Source organism: Haliotis rufescens, unplaced genomic scaffold (genome assembly GCF_023055435.1).
Source record: "Haliotis rufescens isolate VD_foot unplaced genomic scaffold, xgHalRufe1.0.p SCAF_8, whole genome shotgun sequence".
In the NCBI taxonomy this organism is placed as follows: domain Eukaryota; kingdom Metazoa; phylum Mollusca; class Gastropoda; order Lepetellida; family Haliotidae; genus Haliotis; species Haliotis rufescens.
Window position 1 is genome coordinate 16,234,344 of NW_025964372.1, and position 19,787 is coordinate 16,254,130.

The window sequence follows — 19,787 nt, forward strand, 5'->3', positions numbered from 1 at the left end:
TCCTCTCTCTCTTGCTTCTTTCCCTTCTCTTACTCCCCTCTCCCTTCCTCCCCTCTCTCGTCCCCTCCTCCCTTCTCTCGTCCCCTCCTTTTCTCTTCCTCCCTCTCTCTTCCTCCCTTTCTCTTCCTCTCCCTCTCTTTTCCTCCTCTCTTCCATCCCCTCTTCCTCCCCAATGAGTGAGTTAAATTTTTTAATTTGAAGTCACATTATTTCAGCCACATCGCAATATGTGTGTGTTGCAACTCACTCACTCAGTATTAAACAGTCTTTTGGATGTCCCACACCCCTCTGTCATCTCATAAGATGGAATCAAACTAAAGACATCTACCCCCTTCCCACTGAGCTACCCTACCTCCCTGTAATATTAGATATGAAACAAGTGTTTTTTTCCATGTCAAATCTAGCTCAAATATGTGAAGGATTAATATACAAATTAAGCATAAATGAGCAGATAGATTTAAGAGCTAGAACATATACTGTGCACACATGACACATCAAATATGAATTGTCTGTTTGTGATGGGTGTATCAACCAGCTCTGGAAATATAATTTCATGATGTGTTATCAAGAAAGTTAATGGCCTATTATATAACCCTTTTAACAGGTATTGTCAGGTATTGATAGACACTATTATTGGCCAGTTATGTTCAGAGCTCCACATAAGCTGCTTATTTGCATAAAATATGCAAAATATATCACCATAACTCAATGAATTTTGTGTAGCTTGCGTACAAATACACATTACTTTTCTTAAGAATCAACAGTATGATAACACTATATGTTATTACCCTATTGTAGCCTTTTGAGCTTGGGTACTTGAATTTCAAGTGCAGGCATCACCCATACATAAACTCTGCTGCAGTGAATAATGCGTTTTATTACCCATAGGGTTAGAAATAACTGAGTTAATAAAAACCATATGCACACTAGTGCAAACATCGCTTCCTGCACACCAGAGCATTGTTTACGTCACCCAGATGGCATTGTTGACATCATTCAAATCTTATTATGATGACGTCACACTAGAAACGATGTCATAGCTGTTGATGTCATTCAACAATGTGGTTTTGTTAGACGGCGATCGTGATCAGTGCATTTTTCTAAACAGGGGGTCAAAACGATTAAGAAATAATGGGTAATAAAGGAATTATTACACTCAGATGTGTGTCATACTGATTTTACGAAACTCGTGTAAGAATTCATGTATTATCCTCACTCTCGCTCGGAAAATTCAAGAATTCTGATACTCATTTCATAAAATCAATATGACACACATGCTTGTATAATATTCTCTGAATAGGGCTAGTTCTCACTTACTGAAACTGAGACATGTATGGCTGTTGTCATTTTTTTATAAAATAACCAGACTAGATCCAAGGGAGTTCAAATATATTGAGTTCCCAAAGAAAACATGTAAATAAAATAATCAATGGCCTAAAGATTTATCTGGAGCCCAGTTTTATTGCAGATGTTTCACACTATAGTTATTCTTTACAAGCAGGCGCTTCTTTACAATGAGGATGCAAAGTAAAGGTCAGCAGAACACAGCCGCTAGCTACACCAGACTCATACCGGATGTATAGTCTCTTTACGAAAACATGATTCTTATCTGGTCTTAAGACTGATGACTTAAACATAATCAAGAATATTTTCAGTGAATCCTTATGCTCTTACTTTGGATGAGTTAGAATAGGTCTTCAGAAACCAAAGCTTGCTGTAAGAGGTGACTATGTTTGTCGTAAAAGACAACTAAAAGGGATTGGGCGGTCTGGCTTGTTGACTTGGTTGATGCATGTCATCGTATCCCAGTTGTGTAGATTGATGCTCATGATGTCAATCCCTGAATTGTCTGATCCAGACTTGATTATTTGCTGACTGATGAATATTGCTGGAATAATGCTGAGTGCGGCATTAAACAACAAACAAACATACTTTGGGGAATATATTTATTTAAAGGGAAAGGACTATGTAGCCATAATTCTTATTCTGGAAACTTGTTAATTCAAACAGTTTGCCAGTATTTTTTTCACATGAGTATCTGGTTGTTAGATGTTGCCTCATATTGAGTACGGGGGCACTGGTGGCCGTTGTCTGAGGCCCAGCGATTCACTGTGCAGAGTTGCGTCCCTTGGGCACACCAGAAGCCTAGGATTGTGGGTTCAAATCCCGGTTCACCCCGTTTATGTTTCTAGGTTGGTCAGCACCATACCCGTGCTCGTGGGTTTCACCGAAGTGGTAAACGTCTGAGACCTGCATCACTTCAGGCTTTCCTCCCAAATTAAGCTGACACACCGTGATATAACTGGAATACTGTTAAAAGCGGCGTTAAACCCAACTCACTCACTCACTCATGGTGTAGTGTAATAGAGCGTCTATCCAGAGTGGGGAAGGTAAAAATGTTAAGCACTTTTCATCATTGTGTGTAGCTGTAACTTGTACAGATATTCAATGAATACTACATAAACGCAATGCTTGTAGGTATAGAACTGCTTGTTGAGGAACATTCCTGAGCACACTGTCACTATGCAGACATTATTATTTAATAATGTTAATGTTTAGCCCGGATTGCTCTGACATTCTGTGGAGAGGGATCGTCTCAAAACTCAAAATCACCTTTTGCAGGAAATCTTTTACATTCCAAATCAGAGTTCCCAATTATACAATATCCCTTGATTTCTATTGGAAAAACAGTAAACAAACATATTTTGGTTCGATTTATGGATTGGAAAAGCAAAATAGGCCATAACAGATTAACTATGGTTATGAGTGAGTGAGTGAGTTGGGTGTAACGCTGCTTTTAACAGTATTACAGTTATATCAAGGCGTGTCAGCTTAATGTGGGAGGAAAGCCCGAAGTGATGCAGGTCTCAGACGTTTACCACTTCGGTGAAACCCACGAGCACGGGTATGGTACTGACAAACCTAGGAACATAATCAGGGCGAACCGGGATTCGAACCCACAATCATAGGTTTCTGGCATGCCTAAGGGTGCCTGACCACCCGATCCCTGACATGAAAGACCTTGAGCTTGAGATATGGGGCGAAACTATGTTACTAGTCTGTCATTATGTCAACAAGTGGCAGCATTTGTTCATACCTCCTTCACTATAACATGTAACTACTTTGTTTAGTTTTAATCTATCTTCATGTATCTGCAGGGGGCACGGGTGGCCCAGTCGTCGAAGGCGCCGTGATTCGCTGTGCAGAGTTGCGTCCTTTGGGCACGCCAGAAACCTATGATTGTGGGTTCGAATCCCAGGTCATCCCATTTCTAGGTTTGTCAGCACCATACCCGTGGGTTTGCTCGTGGGTTTCACCGAAGTGGTAAACGTCTGAGACCTGCATCACTTCGGGCTTTTCTCCCACATTAAGCAGACATGCCGTGATATAACTGGAATAATGTTAAAAGCGGCGTTACACCCAACTCACTCACTCATGTATTTGCAATGCAAATTATATAATGTATCTTCAATACTGGAGATAATATAGACAATCTACCTTTTACAACAAGCATGGGTTGCTGAAGACATATTCTAACCCGGATCTTCGGGGGTCAAATGATTTATGAAAATTACTTTTGACTTACCGGGTATACAGATATTCAATGAATACTACATTTACCTTGTGATAATTCCAAAGATCCCCAGAAAACCAATCATGGATCAGGTAATGAAGAAACCTTTTTTTTAATTATCTTTTATTTTACATAAATACTGAACAAAAAAACTTAAGAATTTTTTGGGGGGAGATCTTGAAATTGTGTGGCGAGTCTTCACTACAAAAATATTCAAGATCCCAAACTTTTTTGTTCACTATGTATCGGGGATGAAGAGAAGTGGGGGAGCTATAGGGGGTAATAGGAGGAGTATTAGAAAGCTAGGTTATTGTGCTCTGTAATGTCGATTGATGGAGGCTACAGTATATGACACGTTTGAACCACAAGACGCCCATCATAAAATAATCTGAAATCATCAAATGAAAGACAGAGGTCACCCATGATACATATGTCACACGTCCCCTGACTTGAATGTTCTTCTTGAGTTTCTGGTTGAAATGACCTTGTGTCACTGTTCATGAGTTGATAAAAAGCTCCACGTTGAACTGTGTATGAATGTGAATTAAAAAATGACTTGTGACGTTAAGAAGGTGTGACTGGAGGCTTCATCATTCACGCATGATCTGTCACTGTAGATGTGATAGATTTGTAGATTACAGGGCATCGCAGTGTTTTGAGAAGAGAAATGAGTTTGTACTCAGCTGCTCATACAAGTCTGTTGCCTGAATGAAGATGCATCGAGGTGCATGAATGCCTGTGGACATGCACAAACCACAGCTTAGTAACACCTGGTCACATTAAGGGTCGTTAAAACAGCCAGACTTGAACTCAGAAACCTCGCTCACACACAAAGTGTTAGGGACCAGTTCAAAAGTTCTATGTGGGATAATGAAAATCTTGATTCCTTTTGTTTAGTTTTATTCAACAGCATCAACTTTCCAGATTTCTAAATGTTTTATATAGTAAATGAACTAAACTGATCCTATATTCATATGCTGTTAAGAGTTGTCTATATAAAACAGCCAGTCTTTCCACAAGTTAGGATTTTATCATCGCTGGCAATAGTCCACCTTGTTTAGTGCCTAATATATGATGACAAATTTGATCTATTAAAAAACTACAAATGATTGTCAACACTTAGTAAATAAACTTCATTTGATAAATGTTCTGAAAAAAACTAGGGCAAAACATGAGAATGCATGACAAAAGAGGTCACTAAACTCAGAAATTCAACATTTTTAGAATTTAGTTTTTTGAGTGGGTATGTCTGAAAACTTACGTTTTTTAGTCAACATCAAACTTTTGAACTGGTCCCTTTGTTGTGTTTACTGTTAGTTGAAGTAAACAAGGTCAGCAGGTAGTTTTGTGGTATATGTTGTTATTACTATCAGCAATAGTCTGGGTTCTTATCTCCATATTCCTATCATTGTTTATCAGGGCCCAGGTGCAGTGATTTTTCCTTGACATAAATGGCATTTGGACATTTTCATTATTGCATAAAATATTGATGGAACATTCTTCTATATCTTTACCAAATTTGAAAAATATCATCAGGACATTTTAGATTCCAAATATGTTTAGTGTCCTGAATATGAACCAAACTAACACTTTGAAAATTTTCATAACACCGTCTTAGCATGCTTAGCGTTTGGACCTTCATAGTTATTATTATTATTATTATTATTATTATTATTATTATTATTATTATTATGAGTTATTATTATTATTTACAGATTAAAATAAAAAATGCAGCAAGAGGGTTTGGGTGATCCTGGCACAGTTAGGCTGGTTAGGCTCATCATCAGCCCAGGGCCCTTGCCCCCTCTACACACAGCCCACAGCGTTATTATCATTATTATTATTATTACAGATATGGTAGTTGTACTTTTTATACATGCCCCAGATTAGGAGCACTGACATTGGTTGTAAGTGTTTATGAAAGCTGCCATCTCGACTGACAGACAGGTGCTTCACCCCCACCTCTGCCAACAATGGGCCACCTGTATTTCAACATTTGGAGCTGAATAAATTTACATATCACATCGAAGGTCACGGGAGAGTCCCTGTTAGACAAGGTTTGCATTGTGGGACCTTTGCATGGTGTACGAGGACATATATTCACATGCAAACTAGTCACCTTCAAATGGCACTTCAACAAGCAAGTTGAAATGTATTGAAGCATTGATCAGTCGTGAATATGTTCCGGAAATGTGAGAAAGATGTCCCCATCAAAAGATGGGCCATGATTTACATGATTTTATGTCTTTGTTTTCAAATAAGCAAGATTTCTTTTGTGTGCAGGTGTTCATGTCCTTCTGTGCATTTGGCCAGGTTGTGAATTTATGTGTGGGTGTGCCTTCAAACAAGATGCATTTTAGTTAAAGAAATCATAATTATTATTGTTGTTGTTTTTATCATTATTTGTGTTTTTATTATTATTATTATTATTATTATTATTATTATTATTATTATTATTATTATTATGTACAGATTAAAATAAAAAATGCAGCAAAGAGGGTTTGGGTGATCCTGGCACATTCAGGCTGGTTAGGCTGATCATCAGCTCAGGGCCCTTGCCCCTTCTACATGCAGCCCACAGCGAAAGGGACTTCTCCCAGGAAGCGCTGCCTAGTCAAACCCACCCAGAACCTTTCGGAGAACGTGAAGATTATTGATCCATTGCATTCCAGTGATCATTGTCAGGATATGTATGTGATAAGCCATACCCATGCAGTACAACAGGACGTGTGTATGTATCTCCTGTTTTGTAGCTATACAGACATTGTAAATCTGCACTATTTTAATACTGGGTCACAAATGTGGGACAACGGCATCCCAAAATAACAGTGTATAGAAAGGCTAATTAAAGCTGTTCTGGCCAAGCTTAGACATTCTTTCATCTAAGTGTGAAAACTGCACAAACAGTGTGTACCATGTTCAGAGAAAATGGGGCAATTAGTACACCACACGTAATTGATTTGCGTAGGTTGCATGGTGTCCACATGTCGTTTTATTCACTGATAATTTAACTTATGAGCATATATTTGTTATGGCATTTAGAGACAACCCTTCTCATTATAATTGATATGTGAAGTAACTTACATGTACCATTGGAGAGAAGGGTTGCCATGTTTCGTTGACAGCGCAACTTACACATTTTCACAATATATGTGACCCGCAAGGAGAAAAGGGACCTAATGGGTGCTCGGATACAATTGTGCAGTGACGTCATAAAGAAAGATGTTTGACCTAAAAGAATTCTCGTATAAATTGCCATGTGTGCAGACTACAAAAATATCTTATTTTTTTCTCGTTAGTTCGTAATGTAATAAAAAATATTATTTCAAAACATTTCAGCATACATGTCTCCTTTCAATTAATCAGATTTTTTATCTAAAAACTGCAATCAGTACAAAAACAGTCATAAGTCTGAAAATGAGTCCAAATGTTTGATGCCATGTGACTCTGTAATAAATTACTTTAATGAATTGAAGGTTATTAATTGTATTTTTGTGGTCCTGGGATACTGTAGTTTTAAAATATAAGAAGTCAAAATGTGATTTTTCACCATAAGGGCCCTTATCTCATGGTTGGTCAGATAGAAGTTTGTCCAGCTGATGAACCAAGAGGGTAAGAAATGTTGTTCTTGTTTAAAGTTATTTTTGTAGAGAAGCGGTTATTCAAAAATTAGACATTGCAAGAGTGAAAAGGCGCATATTCTTTTTGATGTAATTGTGTTAGTCACAAGAAAGCTATGGCCCATTATTGAAATAATCCACTAATCTAAAACGTCAACGTCAGATAATAGTCAGCCTTCATAATCCATTGAAATGCATTCCTTTGCGTGTAAAAGGCAAAATAGAGGTGAAAGTTATATAAATGGATCACTGAAAATCAGTGATGACACCAGGTGTTTGCCCTGTAGCCATCCTGGCAGACAGCTAAATGTATATTGTATGCCATTGGTTTCCACACAGACTGCTGTACTGCTGGTTAGCAAGTGTGGAAAATGATGAGATTGTTGCATTGATTTGTGTGTGCAGCAGTGAAGAAAAAGAAATACAGTCAAACACCATTGTGTCGAAGTTGAAGGGACCTATGTAAATACTTCGAGTTAGCCAAGGTTTGACACAACTGGGGGCGGTCGGGTAGCCTAGTGGTTAAAGCGTTTGCTCATCACGCCCTGGTTTGATTCCTGACTTTGGTACAATGTCTGAAGACCATTTCTGGTATCCCCCACCATAATAATGCTGGAATATTACCAAAAGCGGAGTGAAACCTTACTCACTCACTCGACACAACTGAAAATGATAAATAAATAAGGAATTTGCAGGGACCAAGCTTTTACGATGATGATGATGATGATGATGATGATGATGATGATGATGATGATGGATAAAAACAAATATGTTGGCCATTTTGATGAGAGTCTGTGAACATGGTGAATGTCCTTGAAAATGAAATTATTTGATTCTCTGGTTTCGATTTAAACTTTTAAAGTACAAGAGATTGATTTGTGTTTGATACAGAATGAGATATTGTGAAAATTGGTCATGCATATCTTAACCATTTAGAAAGTGATTATTTTTTACTTCAGAATAAACTTAGTTTGTTTGTTGTTGGTGTTGACTCGGAGTGAGTGAACCTGTCGCCTCAGATGACCTTGCACCGCGTGACACTCAACAGAATCGGTCACGTGGCCCTCCTCTGAGTGTCAACACTGTTACCTCGTACGACATTGACATACCGTATACGACATAATGATAGTACTGCTCTCATGTAAATACACAAAGCTGGGTGCGCCAGTGAGACTAGAGTGGGTCTTCTCACATATCTAACATGTCTAACATATCCCGCCCCCCTCCCCACTTCATCTCCTCCCACACCTCTATCCACACTATCATATGTGCAGCAACCACCCCCTATGCTCACCACAGTACAGACTGCAGCATGACACAGTACAGACTGCAGCATGACACAGTACAGACTGCAGCATGACACAGTACAGACTGCATTGTGACACAGTACAGACTGCATTGTGACACAGTACAGACTGCAGCATGACACAGTACAGACTGCATTGTGACAGTACAGACTGCAGCATTACACAGTACAGACTGCAGCATTACACAGTACAGACTGCAGCATTACACAGTACAGACTGCATTGTGACACAGTACAGACTGCAGCATTACACAGTACAGACTGCAGCATTACACAGTACAGACTGCAGCATGACACAGTACAGACTGCAGCATGACACAGTACAGACTGCATCATGACAGTACAGACTGCAGCTTGACACAGTACAGACTGCATCATGACACAGTACAGACTGCATCGTGACACAGTACAGACTGCAGCATGACACAGTACAGACTGCAGCATGACACAGTACAGACTGCATCGTCACACAGTACAGAACGCATCTTCACACAGTACAGACTGCATCATGACACAGTACAGACTGCAGCATGACACAGTACAGACTGCAGCATGACACAGTACAGACTGCATCGTCACACAGTACAGAACGCATCGTCACACAGTACAGACTGCATCATGACACAGTACAGACTGCATCATGACATGTACAGACTGCATCGTCACACAGTACAGAACGCATCGTCACACAGTACAGACTGCATCATGACACAGTACAGACTGCAGCATGACACAGTACAGACTGCAGCATGACACAGTACAGACTGCATCGTGACACAGTACAGACTGCATCGTCACACAGTACAGACTGCATCATGACATGTACAGACTGCAGCATGACACAGTACAGACTGCATCGTCACACAGTACAGACTGCATCATGACACAGTACAGACTGCAGCATGACACAGTACAGACTGCATCATGACACAGTACAGACTGCATCGTGACACAGTACAGACCGCATCGTCACACAGTACAGACCGCATCGTCACACAGTACAGACTGCAGCATGACACAGTACAGACTGCATCGTGACACAGTACAGACTGCAGCATGACACAGTACAGACTGCATCGTCACACAGTACAGAACGCATCGTGACACAGTACAGACTGCAGCATGACACAGTACAGACTGCATCGTGACACAGTACAGACTGCAGCATGACACAGTACAGACTGCATCGTGACACAGTACAGACTGCAGCATGACACAGTACAGACTGCATCGTCACACAGTACAGACTGCATCATGACATGTACAGACTGCATCGTGACACAGTACAGACTGCAGCATTACACAGTACAGACTGCATCATGACACAGTACAGACTGCATCATGACATGTACAGACTGCATCGTCACACAGTACAGACTGCATCATGACACAGTACAGACTGCAGCATGACACAGTACAGACTGCAGCATGACACAGTACAGACTGCATCGTCACACAGTACAGACTGCATCGTGACACAGTACAGACTGCAGCATTACACAGTACAGACTGCAGCATGACACAGTACAGACTGCATCGTGACACAGTACAGACTGCAGCATGACACAGTACAGACTGCATCGTCACACAGTACAGACTGCATCATGACATGTACAGACTGCATCGTGACACAGTACAGACTGCAGCATGACACAGTACAGACTGCATCGTCACACAGTACAGACTGCATCGTGACACAGTACAGACTGCAGCATTACACAGTACAGACTGCAGCATTACACAGTACAGACTGCAGCATTACACAGTACAGACTGCATCATGACACAGTACAGACTGCATCATGACATGTACAGACTGCATCGTCACACAGTACAGACTGCATCATGACACAGTACAGACTGCAGCATGACACAGTACAGACTGCAGCATGACACAGTACAGACTGCAGCATGACACAGTACAGACTGCAGCATGACACAGTACAGACTGCAGCATGACACAGTACAGACTGCATCGTCACACAGTACAGACTGCATCGTGACACAGTACAGACTGCAGCATTACACAGTACAGACTGCAGCATTACACAGTACAGACTGCAGCATGACACAGTACAGACTGCAGCATTACACAGTACAGACTGCAGCATTACACAGTACAGACTGCAGCATTACACAGTACAGACTGCATTGTGACACAGTACAGACTGCAGCATTACACAGTACAGACTGCAGCAGGACACAGTACAGACTGCAGCAGGACACAGTACAGACTGCAGCAGGACACAGTACAGACTGCAGCTTGACACAGTACAGACCGCATCGTGACACAGTACAGAGTGCATCATGACACAGTACAGACTGCATCGTGAACAATGGTCTCTCACTCACTCTGAATTGAAGTATCATACTTATTCAGTCCCACAGATAAAATGGTGATGCAGTAAGGTTTGACAGTGCTTGTTTAGTTTCATACTTGTCATCTGTCTTTTGCATTTTGAAGAGGCTCTAAATAATAATAGTTTTATGAGAGCCCATGGGCGATAAATACAAGAAATACAGCAATATCAATTTTAAGCTTTTTTTCCACAGATTTCCTGTTTAGATATGTGTTGCAACCCCTGGAGCAACTTTCATTAAAAAAAAATTTCCTTCAGAGTTGAGTTTTATGGCCACCCTGTGGGCTGTGCATCGTGGGAAATGGGACCATGACAACAGCAGCACGTAGTATTCAAATTCAAGCCTCATGAAAATATTTCACAGTACTTGAGTTTAAAAGGTGTGAAATGTATGTGTCGTGATAGTCTGAAGCCACACTGCATTGGTAGTTCAAGATTTGTAAAGTGTGGGGGAGAAAACCCAAAAGACTTTTAAAATGAAAATGTTGAAATGAGAATATGAATAGATTGCTGAATACTGAAGCCTGTCACACAGAGTCTTACAGGCGCATTTACTGTTACGGTCAACAAAGTTAGTAAACAGATGTTTCACCTGTGATACAATGGTAAATTTACATCCCTAAAGTGTCTGCATTTTCTTTAGCATTTATTGCATTTGCACCTGCAATGAACAGGTAAACACACCTGACATTTTAAATGTACATTCAGCTCTGTATTCACAATGCTAGGAAACCGTGGTAGTTACTGTGTAAAGAACTTGTGGTGTAGGTGGATGTCACTTTCCCTCACCTGTAATCAACAGGTACACACGTCTCTGTCATGTTTTAGATGGAGCCCTTTGATACAATGGGACAAAGGTATAATTATTGACTAAATTTCAAATAGTTCCAGAACAATTAGAAGCTGAAACTAAAGTACATGGTTTATGTTTGTTGTTTTTTATATAAATGAATTCAGGTTATGAAGTTTGGCCTAATACAGGGGTAGATTTAACTACAAATTTGTGTGTAGCCAGCAGGGCTTGCTCCTGTTCAAAGTTACCTGCCATGGGCCGACGGGCCAACAGTTAAATATATGTCTTCGACAATGAAAGAAATTAGATATTTTGTCCATAAGTTTATGCAGTAGAGGATTTCAGTGAAATAATATACCTTTAATTTTCAAAATAATTTTATTGATTTATATTTGAATAAGAGAATGTTTCCAGTCAAGAAACCATGTGGAAGCCTTTTTTGAAGGTATCATTTAAACCATTATTTTAGCCTTTTTTGAAGGTATCAATTAAACCATTATTTTAGCCTTTTTTGAAGGTATCAATTTAACCATTATTTTGAGATCTCTTGATACAAACACAAGGGATGATAATTTTTAAGATCAGAAATGAATGGAAAAGAAAATATCCTGGTATGAAATAAAATATAAATGAAAATAAGTGACAATCTGTGTAGAAATCCTGTAATCAAAAATTAATTCATCTGCTGTGATTGCCTTAATTAGTTTCCCTCCTTCCCCGTAGACATTAAACCCATTTTAATTTGCTTGTATTACCTGTGTCACCTGTTTGAGGAGGGCCACCCTTATTTGTATATCATCTTTGAACAACGGGTAGGTACCTTCAGACATTTTCCTCCAGACATTGTCAGCCCACATTAATCCCTCTTGTTAATCCACACAGGGTGTAACAGCATCACACTGGTGTACCTGAACAAGCATGTCTTGTTCCCAGGTATTTCCTTCCTGTTACACACCTGCTGACAACAGGTATTCTCACCTGTGAAAATAGACAATCAGCTACTTATCAATCTTAGAGCAATCCTTCATAAACTTTCTTTCTTCTGACACAGACAATTAAGCTAAAAGTAAAGCATGAAAACAATTGGGCTCTGTTCCCAGGAAAATTTACTTGTCTTACCTGTAATTAACTACTGATTCACCTTTGCCGATCATTCATTGTCTCGGGGACTGTTTGTCCTCACGTCCCTCCCCTAATGTACTGATGCACATAAACTGTAAGATTTGCCTGTGGAAATATGTTCGAAATCCTTGGTCCATTCATCCAGTGTCTCACCTTTAATTAACAGGTAGATAGGTATCCAGGTAAGGGTACAGGTAAAGAGAGTGTAATGAGATGGGTCAACATCACCTCTTTGACAGCCATGCACAGATCCCTTGACTCTGCTAGCGTGTGTTTGTACAACATTGTGTGAGGGAGAGGTCGTGTGGAGCTCTGTTAACACCTTCACTTCTAAGTGTTGTACAATACTATTTCTATCACTTTGTTACTTAACCTCTTCAGTGCTGTCAGTTTCTTAACCAACTAAGACATGTTAATTTTTATTAACCCTTCTCTTCTTACATTGACCAATAGAATTTGCTGACTGTTCTATGTGGTATAAAAATGAGGTTAGATATCCCTAATTTTATTTTGGGTGTTTTTTAAGTGTTTGTTGTTTGATGCCACATTCAGCAATATTCTAGCTATATGATGGCAGCTGTAAATAATCAAATCTGGACCAGATAATCCAGTGATTGATATTATGCGCATCGATCAATGCAATTGGGATACGATGACATGCATCAACCTATAGTCAGCGAGCCTGATAACTTGATGGTTTAATTTACTGTGAACATTGAACTTAAATCAAATGCAGTGAAAGCTCAACCACATAAATTGTATCATGTGTATTTTGATAGATGACAGTGGGGTGACAAGTGTGGGTTTCATCAGCATATGTTTCTCAACCAGAGCAAGTCAGTCCCATTAGTCGCCTCACAACAAGCATGGGTTGCTGAAGAGCAAATTTTATTAAAAAACATTCCATGTTGTATTTCTTTTTAATCCACGCCTGCCGAAGTATTTTTTGTGTGCATTCTTTGATTTAAACCATGTTAAAAATCCACATCTATGGATGACACAGGAGGCTCAGTTGTCTAAGGTGCCACAATTTGCTGTGCAGACCTCTTGATCTCACCTGGGGCACCAGTGGCACTGTTGTCTCTGCACAGCGAATTTGCGACCCTTGGGCATGCCAGAGACATGTTTTTGTGGGTTTGAATCCTGGTTTATCTTTCTAGATTTGTCAGCACCAGTATCCATGCTCATGGGTTTCACCAAAGTGGTGAATGTCTACGACCAGCATCACTTTAGGCTTCATCCCACATCAATCTGTCACACCCTGATATAACTGGAATACTGTTCAAAGCGGCGTTAAACCCAACAACACTCTGTAACTCACTTGCTCCCTCACTCACTCAACATCTTGTGAAAGGGGCGGTCGGGTAGCCTCGTGGTTAAAGCGTTCGCTCGTCATGCCGAAGACCCGGGTTCGATTCCTGACATGGGTACAATGTGTGAAGCCCATTTCTGGTGTCCCCCGCCGTGATATTGCTGGAATATTGCTAAAAGCGGCGTAAAATCAAACTCACTCACTCTTTTTTGTGAAAACAATTTCAAATCATCCCTAACAACTTTCTCGTAAAAAGGAAATTCTTCCACTGCATCCCAGTAGGTATTTTGACCAAGACAATCAGAGAGTAATTTGATATGGGTTATGTGAAGAGGCCAGAGACTGTACCAAGACTGCACAGTACACTGAACACTCCACCTGGAGTTCACAGGGGCTGATATTAACATGAGTCTGCTAGTCCGAGCTGAGAAGACTTCTGGAAGGATTGTGGACTAGCACTTTTACCAATAAGTAGATGGCAACCCTGTAGCAGATCATATCCCGGACTAGTGAAAACACAGATTAATTTATGAACCTGGTATAAAGATAAATGATTTGGGAACAAAGAGGTATAAAAGTTTATTTATTTTGCACTCTGACAGAGCTTGTAAAGGATTTAGTAGAACATTATGAATTGTAGCTATGTCTTAGCAACCAGGGGATGACGGATTATACAGGTAAAAGTGGAGTAGTGTACCTAGCTATGGTTTCTGAACATAACATTAAAAAAACATCAGCTTGATAAATAATTGCAACAAAACCCTTTCCATATAATTACAGAAATCTTTTCCAAAAGCCCCTCTCAACGTATCACAGTAAAATGTAAAATTTTATGAAAAAAAGATATGATTTTTCAGAGAATTGTATCAATGAAAACTCATTTTATCATATTCTAGTGTTGGATAGTATGTTTTAAAAACAAATTTCCTGGCCTGGGACAAATTATTTCTACACCGGCTTTATGTCACCTAGGAAAGGTGAGCTTCAGTACCTCTGATGCTTGTGGAGTGTGTCGTGTTCACATGCTTATCATTGATCAAGCCTGAATGTTTCAGCCTGTATGTACTCCACCCTGGAGTGTTTAACAGAGAAATAAGTGTCCCCATACATGTCTGAACATACGTTGTGTGTTGATCACAGACCAAGGGCAGATAACTCTCACCTCTGTCTGTTACGTGTGATTTGTGAGGCTGAAGGTGTCGCACATGGTGTTTTATGAGTGTCAGGTTACAGGTAGTCAGGCAGTGTGTTGGCTAGCAGGTACAGCAACAGTGTGTGTAACTAGGGACATGTCTTTGTTCCCCCAGAGATTTATTTATTCCATCCTGGAACCAAACTTAGTATCTGAAGGACCAAAGGGTTGTATTGCAAATTCCGAATGTGCAAATGTTCCTTTCCTGCCAGGCTAAATGTTGATGTATTTAGGTGAACAGTTTTTATTTCAAATTCATGTCAGTTTCACAAAATTACACAAATTGAAAACTCTCAACATTGGTATGAAAGTAGGTATGATGCTAAAATAGTTAAAAAGTAAATTACAAGCTACATTATAACATACCTGCTGCAATAAATTGTCTTTTGTTTGTGTTCAGGAAAACATGTTGCCTTAACAAACCAAAGCAAGCAATACAGTACAATTCTTGTACTCGCACATGGGGTAAGACTTCATCACTGTACACCTCATCACGGAACACCTCATCACGGTACACTTAGTGTCAGCATAAGAAGGAACAAGGAACAAGGATACACATCAACAACTGACTACATCATCAGTGGCAGTTACAGACAATGTTGGGGGAAGACAAGCTTGGGGTGAAGGTGACCTGTTCTAACTGGATTACCCAGGGGAGGAAAGCATGGAGTGATGGGGACCTATTCTGACCAGAATACCCAATGGAAGACAAGCATGGGCTGATAGGGACCTATTCGGACTGGTATACCCAAGGGAGGACAAGCATGGGCTGATAGGGACCTATTCTGACCAATATAACCAAGGGAGGACAAGCATGGGCTGATAGGGACCTATTCTGACCGGAATACCCAAGGGAGGACAAGCATGGGCTGATAGGGACCTATTCTGACCGGAATACCCAGGGGAGGACAAGCATGGGCTGATAGGGACCTATTCGGACTGGTATACCCAAGGGAGGACAAGCATGGGCTGATAGGGACCTATTCTGACCAATATACCCAAGGGAGGACAAGCATGGGCTGATAGGGACCTATTCTGACCGGAATACCCAAGGGAGGACAAGCATGGGCTGATAGGGACCTATTCGGACCGGTATACCCAAGGGAGGACAAGCATGGGCTGATAGGGACCTATTCTGACCAATATACCCAAGGGAGGACAAGCATGGGCTGATAGGGACCTATTCGGACCAATATACCCAAGGGAGGACAAGCATGGGCTGATAGGGACCTATTCGGACCGGTATACCCAAGGGAGGACAAGCATGGGCTGATAGGGACCTATTCGGACCGGTATACCCAAGGGAGGACAAGCATGGGCTGATAGGGACCTATTCTGACCGGAATACCCAGGGGAGGAAAGCATGGGCTGATAGGGACCTATTCTGACCGGAATACCCAGGGGAGGAACGCATGGGGTGCTGGGTACCTATTTTGGCCGGATTACCCAGGGGAGGAAAGCATGGGCTGATAGGGACCTATTCTGACTCGAATACCCAGGGGAGGAAAGCATGGGGTGCTGGGGACCTATTCTGACCGGATTACCCAGGGTAAGACAAGCATGGGGTTCTGGGGACCTATTCTGACCAGAATACCCAGGGGAAGACAAGCATGGGGTGCTGGGGACCTATTCTGACCAGAATACCCAGGGGAAGACAAGCATGGGCTTATAGGGACATATTTTGACCAGAATACCCAGGGGAAGACAAGCATGGGGTTCGGGGGACCTATACTGACTGGAATACCCAGGGGAAGACAAGCATGGGGTGCTGGGGACCCGTTCTGACCGGAATCCTGGGCTGTTGACTTAAGCAACATTAATAAAAGGGGCCTTGAATTTCATTATAAGTGTACAACAGCATGGTATGATTTTAAAAATGAATGTTGAAAAGCATGGTGGCTAGAAGGTAATCTCTTGACAGTAAAAATGTTACTGATCCACAATTTCTTAAACCTGAATTTGATGTGCATAATTTTATGACCCTGCCCGTGCATAAAAGTTTGGGGTGCATCACAGCTGCCGAAGTATGGCCTTGACATTGCTGAAGCATCTGTACGGTAACTGATTGTAATGGTTTCAGTATTTGCAGTTATTCGGTATGACTTAGAACACCCCCTACTTCAGTAGGAACATATGCAGCATTTGACTGCAGTAACTCTACACAGTACCCCCTGTGTTCCTCATCTGTAGGTCTCCATTCTGAAACCCACCTTACACCACATGTACACCCTTCATCAACCTGACAAAACTCATTCACGGAAGTAGGTACAGCAACACATGCCCGGTGTGTAACATTTATATGCACCTTTCAAGTGGCATGAAAGTGCGTCATTCGTTTTAGAGAGAATGCTAAAGTATAATGCACCTTGCTATGCACTCGGCAAGTCCTTGCATGTACAAAGTCAAATGGCTTGTTGAACTTTATGCACCCCTCAACACCCACATAGAAATGCATGGGTTGCGCAATGATCTCAAGGTTGTGCAGAGTCAGCACTTTATCACTGAATATGGGTTTCATGTGAATATGGGTTTCACCAAAGTGGTAAATGTTTATGACCTATGTCCCTTTAGATACACTCAAGTCAGGAGTCAAGGTTCCAACACCTTCCAACATCAATTTATAATCGTTCACGCAGCATGCTGTGTTCATTCTGAAACCTGCTTATGTCACAGGTACACGGAAAACAGTAGTCAAGCCATCAATTCGAACCCCTTCCAACATATTCCATTCATACACACAGCATATCACATGCAGCAGGCTGTGTTCATTCTAAAACCCAACTCGTGTCACAGGTGCATCAATCAACAGTATGATTGGGGATGGCCCTAAAATCACAGAACGATACAATTTACCCCACAACTACTGTGCATACACATACACCTACCTAACTCTGTGTGACATTGAATTACTTCCACCTGTATGAAACCATTGTTGCTTATGTTAATGTTTTGCCAGGAATTTGTTTCACCCATTTTTATCACTATTGCTCAAAATCCTAAATGTGTTGTGTTGTTAGGAAAACATTATAAGTAACAATAAGGCATCCCATGAAGATTCACATTAAAGATGAATGCACATTTGTCACCTTGGAGATTTAGGTACAATAAGGTAGGTTTATAGGTCAGTAGGTTTAGGAGAATAGAGATAGTTGGAGGGGAGTAGTTCGACATCATGAATGAGAATAAGCATTCCTCCTCTCAGACCATACATTCTGTTACTCTTTGTCAGGTTAAAAGTACCATATTTATTAAATTAACTGGTCTGACTCTGTCTACTTGCAGCCTATATGTTTAAGTTTGGGTAATAATGTAATTGGTTCAGTAAAAAGAAGCACAAATATTAGTTCCATTGGCAAACACAATTGTGCCATGATGTGTCTCCCAAATTTGACCAAAATTATGCAAATTTTGAATAATTAAAATTTTGAGAACCATCTTTTTACTTCCCACCAGGTCTCAAAACTATTTTCATTGGTTGGTTAGTTGGTTGGTTGGTTTGTTGTTTAACACCGCACTCAGCAATATTCCAGCTATATGACGGCGGTCTGCAAATAATCGAGTCTGGACCAGACAATCCAGTGATTGATATCATGAGCAATTGGGATCGATGACATGCATCAACCAAGTCAGCGAGCCTGACCACCCGATCCTGTGTGTCGCCTTTTACGACGAGCATAGTCACCTTTTACAGCAAGCATGGGTTGCTGAAGACCTATTCTACCCCAGAATCTTATTTTCATTGATGAAAAAACTCCAAAGTAGCTTTTGTCAACATGGACAGAAAATTAGACCTTTGTTATGACATTTAAAAAAATCTTTTAATTGATTCATGTCATGTTTAGCTAACCTGACAGTCCTTTTAAGAGCTAATTTATGAAAAAACATGTTCATTTTTTTCTAGGGTTTAAGGGTATGCATGTAAGCAAAGAATTAAGAAAGGCCTTGTGTGTTGTTGGGAAAATTTCATAGCTATGTACAGAGCTACTCGGACAATATTTTGATTATCAAAAATGCAAATATTGAATACAACCCATGTAAGCAAACAAACCTTCCACTCAATACATCATGTACCTAGCTTGCCTCCAGGCTATTAACAACTTCATAACCACATAAGTCATTCACAATCAGAAGTTATTAAAATGCATATGGATGTTATCAATCATGTTGTTTTGCGTACACACAAGCTACTCGCACTTCCTGCTATTTCAATATAGATGTCACATCTCTACAGGGTCAGTACATACAGAGCTTAACTTGTGTAGGTAATGTTATATACAGCAGGCACGAAAGGAGCACCGCTTTTAACAGTATTTCAGTTATATTGTCGCGTGTCAGCTTAATGTGGGAGGAAAGCCTGAAGTGATGCAGGTCTCAGACGTTAACCACTTCAGTGAAACCCACGAGTATGGTGCTGACAAACCTAGAAACATAATCGGGGCAAACCGGGATTCGAACCCACAATCATAGGTTTCTGGCGTGCCCAAGGGACGCAACTCTGCACAGCGAATC

General features: G+C 40.7%; 2 protein-coding genes across 7 annotated transcripts in view; one reads left to right on the forward strand and one right to left on the reverse strand.

The window, feature by feature from the left end:
• The window catches only part of LOC124144800 (zinc finger CCCH-type with G patch domain-containing protein-like), a 75,013-nt gene that overhangs the window by 28,203 nt on the left and 27,023 nt on the right, over nucleotides 1-19,787 (forward strand). The gene's annotated exons all lie outside the window — the stretch shown is intronic.
• Nucleotides 1-19,787, reverse strand: part of LOC124144799 — a 46,326-nt gene that overhangs the window by 5,995 nt on the left and 20,544 nt on the right. The window contains exon 1 of one of the 6 annotated variants that reach the window (XM_046514366.2): nucleotides 12,928-13,061. The exons of 4 other annotated variants lie outside the window; for them this stretch is intronic. The gene's annotated coding sequence lies outside the window, so the exon portion shown is untranslated. Of the gene's footprint in view, nucleotides 1-12,771; nucleotides 12,893-12,927; nucleotides 13,062-19,787 lie in introns of those variants that run through there. One more of the 6 variants, XM_046514364.2, reaches the window with a different exon arrangement.